Source organism: Otolemur garnettii, unplaced genomic scaffold (genome assembly GCF_000181295.1).
Source record: "Otolemur garnettii isolate 467f Iridium unplaced genomic scaffold, OtoGar3 scaffold00024, whole genome shotgun sequence".
NCBI classification, from domain to species: Eukaryota; Metazoa; Chordata; class Mammalia; order Primates; family Galagidae; genus Otolemur; species Otolemur garnettii.
The window spans coordinates 9,562,701-9,576,473 of NW_003852419.1; positions in this window are offsets into that span (position 1 = coordinate 9,562,701).

Here is a 13,773-nt window from a genome sequence, read left to right on the forward strand (position 1 = left end):
ACCTCTACAGTCTCGTCTATGATCACCTTTCACTTCAGTCACTTCATTTACTAATTTGTTAAAGATATTTGTCCAATCTCTTTTAAGTGCCAGACATTACTCTTATTCTGAACACCAGTGATGCAGTTGGTGAAGAACACAGCAAGATTCCTGTTCCCGAGGATCCTGTAGTCTAGTGTGTGCATGTGGCAGGGGTGGAGGGAGGAACTGGACAGTGTGAAATGTGGAGTCAACCTATGAACATGTGAATAAACTAATGGAAATAATCGCAAATAATGATTAAAAATTGAATAGGGCAACAGGGCAGAAAATTGCTTCCAGGGCTATTCTCGTTTGTGTGTTTAGAGGTTGATTTCCTAATGAGGTATAATTTGAACAGTGGCCCCAAAGCAAAAGAGAATAGCGTGAAGACATGAGGTATGGGGAAATCCAGTCAGCAAAAATAGCCAGTGAGTTCGAATAGACTGAAATGTGTATTCTTGTCTGAAACCAAGAGAGGATGAATGTGATGGGAGGGGGAAGCATACTAGTGCTCTAGTAGGAAGATTCCTTTAAAATTAGTGGTAATTATTAGCAGTTACCATCTAAATTTCAATCTTCGATTAGCCCTTCTGAAAATTCCAAAAGAAGAAGTCTATGCTTGATAAAAAAACATAAGCAAAAACTATTTGTGTATGCAAACAGAAAGAATATAATGACAGTGTATTTTAATCTGAGGGGCACAAAGATAAACATGAAAATTGAAGTGTAGCTTAATAGATACCTCATGATTTTAAAGGATTTTAACACCAAAGTTATTGATTAAACAGATAGGGGATTTGATTCAATCAATATGGATTTTCAAGTGTATAAAAAATATCTGTAGCAGAACGGTCTGTTGTAGAATTTTGAGTACTGTATTGCACTAGGCAATACAAATTGTCATATACTTTTGGAGATTGGAATGTCTTTTTTGAAAATTCCTTTTTACAATTAGAATGATATAAATTTTCCATAGCAAAGTCTCTTAAGATATAGACGATAGAAGACTTAGTGAATTCAGTAAGATATCAGATATATAAAGAGAATATTATGTATAATGTTTTATTTTATTTATTTAATTATTTTGAGATAAAGTCTCACTTTGTTGCTCATGGTAGAGTATCATGGCATCACAGGTCACAGAAACCTCAAACTCTTGGACTGAAGCAATTCTCTTGCCTCAGCCTCCCAAGTAGCTGGGACTACAGGTACCCACTACAGCACCTGCTATTGGTAGAGACAAGGTCTCACTCTGGCTCAGGCTAGTCTTGAACTCGTGAGCTCAGGCAATCTACCTGCCTCAGCTTTCCAGAGCATTAGAATTACAGGCATGAGCCACCACGCCCGGCTCTATATAAAATGCTACATTGCAAGTTACATGGATAAATTATGCAGAAGTTTGAAAGTGCAAAACTCATTTGAAATTGTTATAATTTCAAATTTCATTGGTTAAATTTTTCCAGGGGCATAAGAAAAGAGTATATGTGAAGCTGTAGAAAAGAAATTATATGTTGTATATGATTTGGACATATTAAAATAGTGTTGATACCAGCCTGTTTTAAAATAATGATTGCATGATTATATCTTTTTAGTTAATTTAAAGGAAAGAAGTTTTTTTCTTCCATGAGAAAGAACCTTCTGCTAACAAATTAAGATAAAAAGATTATTTACATAGTGTAACTCCAAATACTCTAGTAATAGAAGTTCTTTCATTCAAAAACAAACAAAAAAGAACAAATATACACACACACAGAGACATGCAAAAGTACTCAATGGATAGACTCCCAGTTCTCAGTCAGGCGTTCCATCATCTGTAAACTAGATAAATTGAGAAGAAAAATTGTCGTATATAGAAGATGCTATTTATATTTTAAGTCTTCTCTTCAAATTCTTCAAGGTACAATTTCTTTGACTTTAGACCTTGAACATAAGGAAAATGTGTGTTAAGAACAAATTAGAAAGAACGGTAACAATTAAAAACTAATGAGCAAGCGCTGAATCTCAGGCTGTAAGGTTTCTAACTAAACACCGACTTTCAGTTCAGCGGTAGGCACCACGTCAGCACTACTAATGCGATTTCCATTAAACTCTCCTTTTATGAAAACCAGCTGATTTCCTTCACATTGCATTCCAATAAACACAGGTTTGCCTGTAATTCTTCTCAAAGCCTTCAGTCACCACCCACAATTAACTTCCATGGTACATTATTACGGTCAAATAGAATAACTGGACGGAGTTCCAAATCTATGATTATTTTATTACTGCTATTTAGACATTTGCAGCCTCAGATTGCAGAGAGGGTAATCTAATCATGCATTTTAAGTTCCTGCTGCAGGGTTACTGTTGAAGAAAAGGTTGGACGTTTCCTGAGACAGAATAAGCAGCAACCTGCAATTTCCTAAGCCCTGTTTGCTTTCGCTCAGTGTGACATTACTATTTAGGCATAAAACAGTAGATACAGATCACCCTTATTAATTGTCCTTCTCTAAATATTTCATTCAGCTATAACTTATGTTCACTGGTCATGTCCATGTAAAAAACCTTCTTCCTCTGCTTCAATTTAATTTATTCAGCAAACATGTGTCAGACACCTATGTTCCACATACAATATTACAAATGAAACCATACTTTCAATGAATAATCTAAACACGAACTATTGGCTAAGTTGTTTCATTTAGCTTTGCAATGCTTTCTTGTACATAAAATCAGCCTGAGCTTGGAAACCTGAGCTCAAATTGAATTACTTAATAGCTACCACCGATTCCTTAAAAGACTATCTGAAGAAGATTCCAAATCTGTGTTACAGAACACTTTAATGTATAAGAAACTCTTCACAGTAATTGTAAAACTTTAATTAAATCTTATAAGCATAGGCTTTTTCAAGCCTATTAAGTAAACTGTTCACTTGAAGTATTAAAGGCCAAACTCTTTCTATATTTTGGATAAAATTTTAAACCCTTATTGGCCTCAATTTTATGAAATGACAGCATTCTTCACAAGAAAAGTAAAGACATGTTAATTTATTAGTTTAATTTCTGCTAGTGGAGCCATGGTATGTGTAACAAGAATATTTTAAGAAAAGAACAGTAATAAGAAGTACAAATTGAGATGAGTGGGAATCCAAGAATTTGGTATAAATTAAGGATGATTGGATTTTTATTTATAAAAAAATTGACACTCTCTATTAAAATGTTAATGCCTTGTCCAAGCAAAGTCATGGACAAAGTTTTTCTAATTATTCTTGTCCAATTTAGTAAAGTTTTTCAATATAATATATAATCAGTTTTAAATTATTGATTTGTTCACATATGTTAATCTTAACTGATTTAAAAATTTGGGAAAACGGATAATATTCTAAATGTCCATCAATAATTGAATTAGTTAAATGTGGCACTCAGTAGGATACCATATAAACATAAAAATTAAGAAAGCATAATTATACACCAACATAGCTTACTCTATTAGGTATAATTCTGAGCAAAACAAACCAGTTTCTATGGTTCCATTTATATAATAAAATTCAGAGGTAGACATGCTTACTCTATAATTTTACAAATCAACATAGTCCTTGTTTTTGAAAGTGGGTAACAATGAAAGGAGTATTAAAGAGACTTTGAAAGGTGCTAGAGATGTTCTTTATCTGGATCTAAGAGCTGGTTATATTTGTTCATTTGTGAGACTCATCACCTCTTATTAGTGCCCCTTTCTGTGTGTTGAAATTAAATTGAAAAAAGTATTTAATATTTTATTTTTCAATAAACTGCATCCCTTACCATTTCTCTTATACAGGAACTACCAGTTTTCTCAGTTTAAAAGAGCCAACCTTTTAAAGTATGAAATATTATTAGATTTCTTAAATTTTGACACTTTATTTGATAAACTCATCTGAATAATACCACTATTTGAGAATAGTAACTATATAAAACAAGAAGTATTTTTAAACAAAGTTGGTTTTCACTGGAGTCTCAATGTTGCTCAGATCTAGTTGTAAGAAATGTCTGGTTAAACTTTAGTGAGAAGAGTCAAGGTAAGACCATAATAAAAATTTGAGATCTAATTTTGGGATGTGAGGAGAAACCAAGATTTCTATCCTCTCTCTCCAAATGCACCTTATGTTTATTATCATAAAAGAGAGGATTTACATCAACAATAGTTTTTATTCAAGTAAAAATAGGATGTTGAATTTTTCTCATTGCTTGTACATGACCAGAAGTTCATATCATGTTTCTACCAAACAAATAACTCACCAATCATACTGACATATCTTCAAATCTTTAGGAACATTAAATCAGATAAATAAAAAATGATAAGTCAAATCAATGACAGTATTTAACAATAAGTAAAAATAAGTAAAATAGATTATTTGCTTCTATACAACATGTTACCATATTATTACAAATGGTTTGAAATAACTGTCAGAACTGAAGGCTGATTCTTTATGAGCAAAGAAATCAATATTGTTTTCCTCTTTAAAATAGAAAGAAATATGTTTCCTAGAAGATAGTTCAATCAGGCAATAATATCGTGCTTTAAATTTGTGTTGTTTTTGAATGAGCATAAATTCTTATCTATTTACATTTGATTACATACTAAATCATCATCACATGTCACTGGAAATAAAATTCCAGTGAATCTCAGGTATGCAATTACCATCATTCTTTAATCTAAGGAAAGAATGGACTAATACAATTACCTGGTTCTTGTTTTTGAGGTTTACATGGATCAGTTAATTTATCTCATGTGGTTATGAATTTCATATCCATTATATAAAATTATAGTTGTATGAATATGCAGGTAAATAATCATCACATGTTGCACATATATAGACAGTCACACATTTTAGGGAAATAAAATTGTGAAGATTGGTACTGAAATAGACACATGAGAATGGACATGTGCATTCTTTGACCCACATATAAAATCTCTCACCGTGCCTAATGCACATAACTCTTTCTGAACAGCCTTATTTTATGTACCATAAAATCATCCATTTTAAGTTTGAAGTTCAGTGTTTTTTAGTACATTTACAGAGTTGCAAAAACATCAAACAATCTAATTTTAGAATATTTTAGTCACCCCAAAGCAACCTCCTACCCCTACAGACCATTATTCCTCATGCCTATTCCCTCTATGCCTCAGTCCTTCTAGACCTAGTCCCTATAGATTCACCTCCTCTGAACACTTCATATAAATGAAATCAAAGGGCACATTACCATTTGTCACTGGTTTCTTTAACTTAGAACGATGTTTTTGGGTTCATCCACAATGCTAACATGGATCAGCATTAATTCTTCTATTTATTTATTTTTCTTATTTATACATGTATATATTAGGTTTCCACTTTTGCTGTCACAGAATTAAAAAGACTAAATTTCATGACAATGATAATATTTAACGTAAGGACTGAGAACAAAAACCTCATAAAGAATGAATGAAGATAAATACATTCAGAAAATAAATCAGATGATTGCTACAACAAAATATTAAGCAATAATAACAGTAATAATGCAAAGAAAGTAACATTCACATTGTCAAGATAGAAGTATGTCTATTATAGAATACTTTGATCAGTTAACTTCTTCTTCATTTTCTTTTTTTACCAAAGTCTCAAAAAAAAGACAACTAATATTTATAAATAAAATTAAAAGATAATTTCAAAAAAACAGATCATGCCAAATCTTATAGACAATAGAAAAAGAAATACTTCAAAATCATCCTACTTAATCTGGAGAAACCTGATATTAAAACTGGAGAAAATATATTGTTGTAAAGGGGAAATTACAAACATATTTCACTTATAAATGTGGATGCAATATGATAAGATATTAACATGTTGAATTAAAAATTAATGTACTTTGGTCAAAATTGAATTAATTTATATGAAAATTATTCACTATTTTCTTTCTTTTTCCTTTTTTTCCCTTTCTCTCGCCCCTTCCCTCCTTCTCTGTCTGCTCTCCCCTCCCCCCACTGTGTCATTAATTGTCATTAATTGTCTTCATATCAAAGTTGAATACATAGGATTCTTACTGCTACATCCTGTGATGCCTCACTAAGAATAATGTGTTCCACCTCCATCCAGGTTATTACAAATGCTATAAAATCTCCATTATTTTGATGGCTAAATAGTACTTCATGGTATACATATACCACAGTTTACCAATCCATTGCTAGGTTGAAGGACATTTAGGCTGTTTCTACTTTTAGTAATTGTAAATTGGGCTGCAATAAACAGCCTAGTACAAGTGTCCTCATAATAAAACACTTTTTTCCTTCTGAATAGATGCCAAGAAATGGGATTGCAGGATCAAATGGGAGGTCTAGGCTGAGTTCTTTAAGATTTCGCCATACTTCCTTCCAAAAAAGTTGTATTAGTTTGCAGTCCCACCAGCAGTGCAAAAGCATTCCTTTCTCTCCACATCCGTGCCAGCATCTGCAGTTTTGAGATTTTGTGATAAAGGTCATTTTTGCTGGGGTTAGATGATATCTCAGGGTGGTTTTAATTTGCATTTCTCTGATAATTAGGGATGATGAGCATTTTTTCATATGCTTAGTAGCCATTCGTCTATCGGCTTTAGAGAAGATTCTGTTCATGTCTCTTCCCCATTGATGTATGGTATTGTTGGTTTTTTTCTTGTAGATTAATTATAGTTCTGCATAGATCCTGGTTATTAGACTTTTGTCTAATTAAAAATATGCAAATATCCTTTCCCATTGAGTAAGTTGTCTATTTGCTTTGGTTGTTGTCTTCTTGACTGTATAGAAAATTTTCAGTTACATTAAATTGCATTTGTTTATTATTGGTATCGTTGCTATTGACATGGCAGTCTTCCTCATAAAGTCTTTCCCCAGGCCAATATCATCCAGTGTTTTTCCTATTCTTTCTTTGAGAATTTTTATCATTTCATGACTTAAATTTAAGTCCTTTATCCATCTTGAATCAATTTTTGTGAGTGGAGAAAGGTGCGGGTCCAATTTCAGTCTTTTACATGTGGATATTCAGCTCTCCCAGCACCATTTAGTAAATAGGGAGTCTTTCCCCCAGTGGATGCTCTTGTTTTATTTATTGAAGATTAGGTGGCTGTAAGTTGTTGGTCTTATTTCCAGGTTTTCTATTTGATTCCAAATATCTAAGCCTCTATTTTTGTGCCAGTACGATGCTGTCTTGACCACTATAGCCTTGTAGTACAGCCTAAAATCTGGTCTAGTGATGTCCCTGGCTTTGTTTTTGTTACTAAGAACTGCCTTAGCTATACAGGTTTTTTTCTGGTTCCATACAAAACGCAGAATCATTTTTTCCAAGTCTTGAAAGTAGGATGTTGGTATTTTAATAGGGATGATGTTGAATCGGTAAATTACTCTGGGAAGTATAGACATTTTAACAATGTTGATTCTTCCCAGCCATGAGCATGGTATGTTCTTCCATTTGTTAATATCCTCTGCTATTTCCTTTCTTAGGGTTTCATAATTTTCTTTATAGAGGGCCTTTACCTCTTTTGTTAGGTATATTCCTAAGTATTTTATTTTCTTTGGGGCTATGGTGAAGGGAATTGTGTCCTTAATTAACCTCTCATCTTGGCTATTGTTGTGTATACAAAAGCAACTGACTTGTGGACATTGATTTTATATCCTGAGACATTATTATATTTTTTGATGACTTCCAACAGTCTTGTGGTTAAGTCTTTGGGGTTCTCCAGGTATAAGATCATATCATCAGCAAAAAGGGAGAATTTAACCTCTTCTGCTCCCATTTGTATGCCCTCTATTTTCTTGTCTTGTCCAATTATATTGGCTAAAACTTCCAGCACAATGTTGAATAGTAATGGTGACAGAAGACAACCTGTCTGGTTCCAGTTCTAAGAGGAAAAGCTTTCAGTTTTACTCCATTCAGTAAAATACTAGCTGTGGGTGTGTCATAGATAGCTTCGATTAGTAAGAAATGTACCACCTATGCCTATATTCCTCAGTGTTCTAATTAAAAAAGGATGCTGGATTTTATCAAACAGCATTAATTCTTCTTATTAATAAATAATATTTTCTTTGGTGAAATGTCTGTTCAGATTATTTGCCCATTTTTAAATAGTGTCTTTGTATTGAATTGTAAGCATTCTTTATATATTCTGTATAGTAGAGTCTTATAAATAATAGGCAAGTACTTTATCTTACCCTATGAGTTGTCTTTTTACTTTTATAATGGTGTTTAGGATTTGGAAAATTTTTAACTTGATGAAGTCCAGCTTATCTATTTATTTTGGTGTTATGGCTAAGAAAATCATTGCCTAATGGAAGATCGTGATTGTTTACCTCCATATTTTAGTGTTAGAAATTTTAAATTTTAGCTCTTATGTTTAAGTTTATGGTAATTTTGAATAACATTTTGCATATGCTATGAGACAGGAACTCAAATGTATTCTTTGCACTGAGGATATCCACTTATCCCAACATCATTTGTTGAAAGACTATTCTTTCCCCTTTGATTTTTTTTTGGGGGGGGGGGAATCCTTTACTACAATCATTTGATCATGAATGTGTGGATTTTTTTCCAGACTCACAATTCTACAGCACTGATCTATTTATCGATCTGTATACCAGTGGCACACTGTCCTAATTACTGAATCTTTGTAACAAGTTTTGTAATTTCAAAGCATGAGTCCTCCAACTTTCTTCTTTTTCAAGACAGTTTTAGCTATTCTGGGCCTCTTATAATTCTCTATGACTTTTTTGGATAGATTTCCAACTTCTGAAAAGACATAAGCCAGATAAAATTTGATAGAGATTGTATTAAACATATAGATCAAGCTGGATAATATGGCCATTTTAATAATGTTACATCTACAAATCCGTGAGCATTAGAAATCTTTCACTTTATTTAAATCTTTATTTTCTTTCAACATTTTTAGTTTTTATAAGTCTTTATCTCTTTGTAGAAATATAGTTGATTTTTGTACATTGATAGTGTTTTCCGCCACATTTCTGAATTTATTTGTTCCTGTAACTTTTGCACTCAGCTTCGCAAGGCACTGAGTTTTACTGAAATACCCAAGGCATTCAAATTGCAAACTGGAACACTTGCTGGACTGCCACTGCCAAGCTGGAACCCAACATCTAGAAATCTTCACTAACTTCTCTCTGGACTAGGAAACTGGGTTTATAAAGATTAATTTTTCTTTTTCTTTAATTTTCATAGAAATTTTCCTCACTAAATGCCTTACTCCTTATACCATCCAGCAAATATCCTTCACTATCAGCTCTTAATAGATGATTCAGCTGGTTGTTCATGAGCAAAAGAAATAAATTCATATTGAGGTGGTGCCTGTGGCTCAGTGAGTAGAGCACCGGCCCCATATACTGAGTGTGGTGAGTTCAAACCCAGCCCCGGCCAAACTGCAACAAAGAAATAGCCGAGTGTTGTGGTGGACGCCTGTAGTCCCAATTACTCAGGAAGCTGAGGCAAAAGAATCACCTAAGCCTAAGAGCTGGAGGTTGCTGTGAGCTGTGATGCGTGATGCCACAGCACTATACTGAAGACAACAAAGTGAGACTCTATCTCTAAAAAAAAAAAAAAGAAAAAGAAAAAGAAAGAAAGAAAGAAATGCATTCATATTGTTCAAAGGGAAGAAAAATATCCTTAACCAGAGGAAAGGCTAACAGCGAGTTTCTCTGGGACCAGATTTTAACCACGCTCTTCTGAATCCTCTCCCCACTAGCCATCAACCTTTGGATTTCGGTGTCCTTTGTGTTTCCCAATTTCTGCAAGAATCTTGTCTGACAAGTCAATTTTGCCAGAATACTCCATCGTGGATAAATGGTCACTCTCACTATCTGATTAAATTTCTCGTTCTCCACCATGTCTCAGGTGATGTCTGATTACCCTCATCTGCCTTAAGCATGAATCTTCTTAGGTCGGTTTACACAAAATCCTCTCTTTTTTCCTGTTATTTTCTTAGTAGTTTTCCATCGACTCACTTCTTTGGTTATAAATTCCCACTTTTCCTTGTTGCATTTGTAGTTGAGCCCAGTCTCTCCCTTACTGAAATTTCCACAGCAGTAGTCCCTGTATCTATTTCAGTGGTCCCTGTGAATAAGGTCTGTCTTAGCATTCTTAAACAAGGGGTTTCAGGTTTAAAAAGTATGTTTTCACAGAAGACAGTAGGTGCAGAAGGAAAAGAGTTTAGTGGATGGAAACCATTAATGTAAGACTTGGTTACTGAATGTAAGGACTAAAGTAAGAGAAAGAAACAAAATCTTCTGTCTCAAGTCAGATGAAAGGACACGGGGAGAGAAGACAGAGTTATGTAATTTTCAATAGGGCTTCTCAGAGAAAAAGTTATATGAACATTTCAATCATAAATATTTCTCTTTAAATAGATCTGCCTCTAAATACATTTGAAAACAGAACAAAAATGAATCTATGTTCTAGCAAAGAACTTCACCTTTTTTTTTAATGTTCAGGCTTTTCCAAGTATTTTTTTTTTTTGTCATCACAAAAAGCAATATCACAATTAGTTGTTTATCACATTCTGCCTTTCCTAGTAGCCAGTAATTCCTAGAACTCTTCCTCATAACCCTAATGCCTAGGACAGTGTAAATGCTGAATTAACGAAGAAAGTGTCTAAGAAGAGGGTCATTCTCTAATTCCCTTACCAAATGAGAGATGTAAAAAGATATTTTGGACCCATGCTTTGGATCCTGACATTTACCCAGAACAGTATAGCAGCCAGAGAAAAAGTAATCTTTCTATTTTTGAACTCCCAGTGTAGTCTTCAAAATAACCCCCTGAGATAGTAGAGAAGCCTCTCTATTGCTTTCTGCCTGTCTCTCTCATTTAATCTCTGTTAGATCACTTCAGACTGAAGTGACTATAAAATTTCTAAAATTTAACACAGTTTTCATAGCCACTAATAATTTTAAATATTTTTACCATACGGCCTCTCTCCTTAAGTGCAAATTTGCCCTGAATAATACACAGGTTTAAAATATTTCCTTATATTTGATAACTTACTCTTATCAACCATAAATACTGATTCTTTCAAATTTACTCATAACTCATGAACTGATCCTTCAGCCTACCCACCCCACAGCAGTTCTATGAATGGCTACCTTGTCCTTGTATTCACAACTGTAATTCATTTCTGGGACTTTTACCTTAAGTCAGTTTAGTAAAAATCACATATATTATTCCATGCAAGAAAAGAAGGTGATGATGTAACTATACATTTCCAGTGAATCGAATTACATAGCCTTCATAAGGTAATGGGACACACATACATATATGTATACATAAGGTGTGCAATATTTACTTTCATAAACATGTTTCTTAATGAAATAAAAATTCATGCTATAATTTAAAACCTATCTTTTCAAATTTTAGACTTAACCCATGTTCTGTTAAAAGATTCTGAGTTTTCAAAAATTAATGCCTCCATTTCTTTTATGTATATTCATTCAACACAAGCATCATCTTCCAGCCAAGAGTCTTGGTAGAGCCTAATTTAAATACTGGTTTTGTCACAGGGTACATTTCTAGACTCTTCTACAAGATGATATGTTTAGTCACTTACTCGTTTTTTACTGTGGCCTGATAGTCTGACAAATTCAAGACACTGTCAGGTAAAGTCTCATGTGTACCTTTCTGGAACTGTGTGTATCACCCCTAAGTTATCTAGGATCAGCTTGACTGCACTAAAACTTCCTATTTAAAATGTACTCTTTGGCTGACACAGTAATACTTGGAAATTTAAAACCTAGGGCCGCCAGTACTTTTCCAAAATTTTATTTCAAGGAAGTACCAATAGAGAAGATTATTTCCTTGTAGGCCATTTCTCAAGGGATAGCTGTTGAAAGAAGAGGAAATACCTGGCCAGAATAATTATCATTAAATGACAGCCTGAGGGACAATTCTAGAGGGAATTTCACTCTCATTTCTAACCAGTTAATAATCAAACTTTTATTGCCTATCTACATTTCCTTTTGTTCATCAACCATATATTACACTCCTACGATTTTTAAAGCTCTGTCTAGCAACTTAATGATACACAGATATTTCAGATATGGTCCCTGACACCCCCTCTTTGTTCTCTTCACAATATCCTCAAATTTCATCCATGTATCAGGTCAAATGTAATTTCTGTTAGTATTTTATTTTACTTCATTTCAGTCATATTTATTTACATTTTTATATAAATACTTTACTACCTGCTTTATTCACTGAACCTAAAAAGTGGGTTTTTTTGTTTAATAAAATATTGGGAGTATAATTTTCTATGGCTGTGTATATGCATTTATAGCACTAAATATGGTATGTCTTCCCTAACATTTTCTTTTTCCTCCTATGTATTTTGAATCCACTTGTAGTATATGAGTTTTAATTGGGGAGATCAATTTGTATGTATTTGCACTTAAATATCTTGAAGGCATATATTCTTCTATTAGCTCATTACTTTATTCAAAAATTACTTGTGAGCATATATCACATATTAGGTACTTACATGGTCTATAGTACAATGCTAGGAAATTATAGAAAACATCTAGCCCCTGTTCTCATTGAGATTACAGTCTTATGGGGGAGATATATACCAAAGAACTATTTGAACAAATCTAAAAGTACCATTATAGCAAGGCTAAAGGTAACAATAAATACTTACTGCATGTCTCAGTAGAATTATAGAAAACACCCAGATGAGAGAAACCTTCCTGGTAGGAGTGAGACATAAGTTGATATTTAAACAATGGGTAAGGGAGAGTTAGGTGGAGGAGAGAAGATGTGGAGAAGCAGAAGGGATGCACAAACAAAGATCTTTAATGACAAGTAGGGAAGTAAAAAGAGCTGGAAATGGGTTGGCAGGTCAAGAGAGCAGCGCATGGTACATATAGGAAGAATGGAGATGTAGGAGGGCCCGAGTGCACTATAAGCTTTGCTATGGCTTTTGAGCCATGGAAAGCCCCGAGAGGTTTTAGTAATAAAGGGGTCAGATTTCAAATTGCGCTGTGAGAAGCTTACAGTGTTTAAAGGACAGAGAAAAGATTGGAGGCCAGCCAGAAAGAACGCAGGAGGTTCAGTTTGAAAGTTATTCTTGTGATCCAAAAGAGAGGGAATGGACATCTCTGTTGATGGTACTCATGTTAAAGATGAAGAAAAGTAAACAGGAGGTAAGAAACAATTAATTACACTTATTAGTAGATTGGAACTGGATATTAAGGGGCAAGGGCTTAGCAAAGATGACTCGGAATTATGAATGGAACAACTTCATGGATGGCAGTGCTACATGTAAGAAATACTAGGATTAGGTGTAATCCTAATTTCCTTCTTTAAGAAGACCATGTGATTACCTTTGGGGTGGGTTTGAGGAACTTCTTTAATGTCTATGATTACAATCACTACTATATAACCCCACAAGAAAGCCAAAGTCCATCAGAGCCAGTCTTACAGTGTAGGGAGGAAGATTTTAGGTTTGGTGTGGGATATGTTAAGTTTTAGCTGTCTTTGAGACATGCAATAAGAGATGGCCAAGGGAACCATCTGTGAAGTTGGCTGTGAAGGTCTGAAGCTCAGTCATGTGGTGTTATCTTAAAATTATTTTTTTCTTATAGTTTCCTAACTGCTAATGTTTTTCTGTGTGAGCTATTTGGCTTATATTATCATTTATAGTGGTTTAGAGCAGCGACCAGCAAACTTTTTCTTAAATGGCCAAATAGTAAATATTTTAGGCTTTTGGACATGTGATCTCTGCTCAATCACTCAACTCTATCATT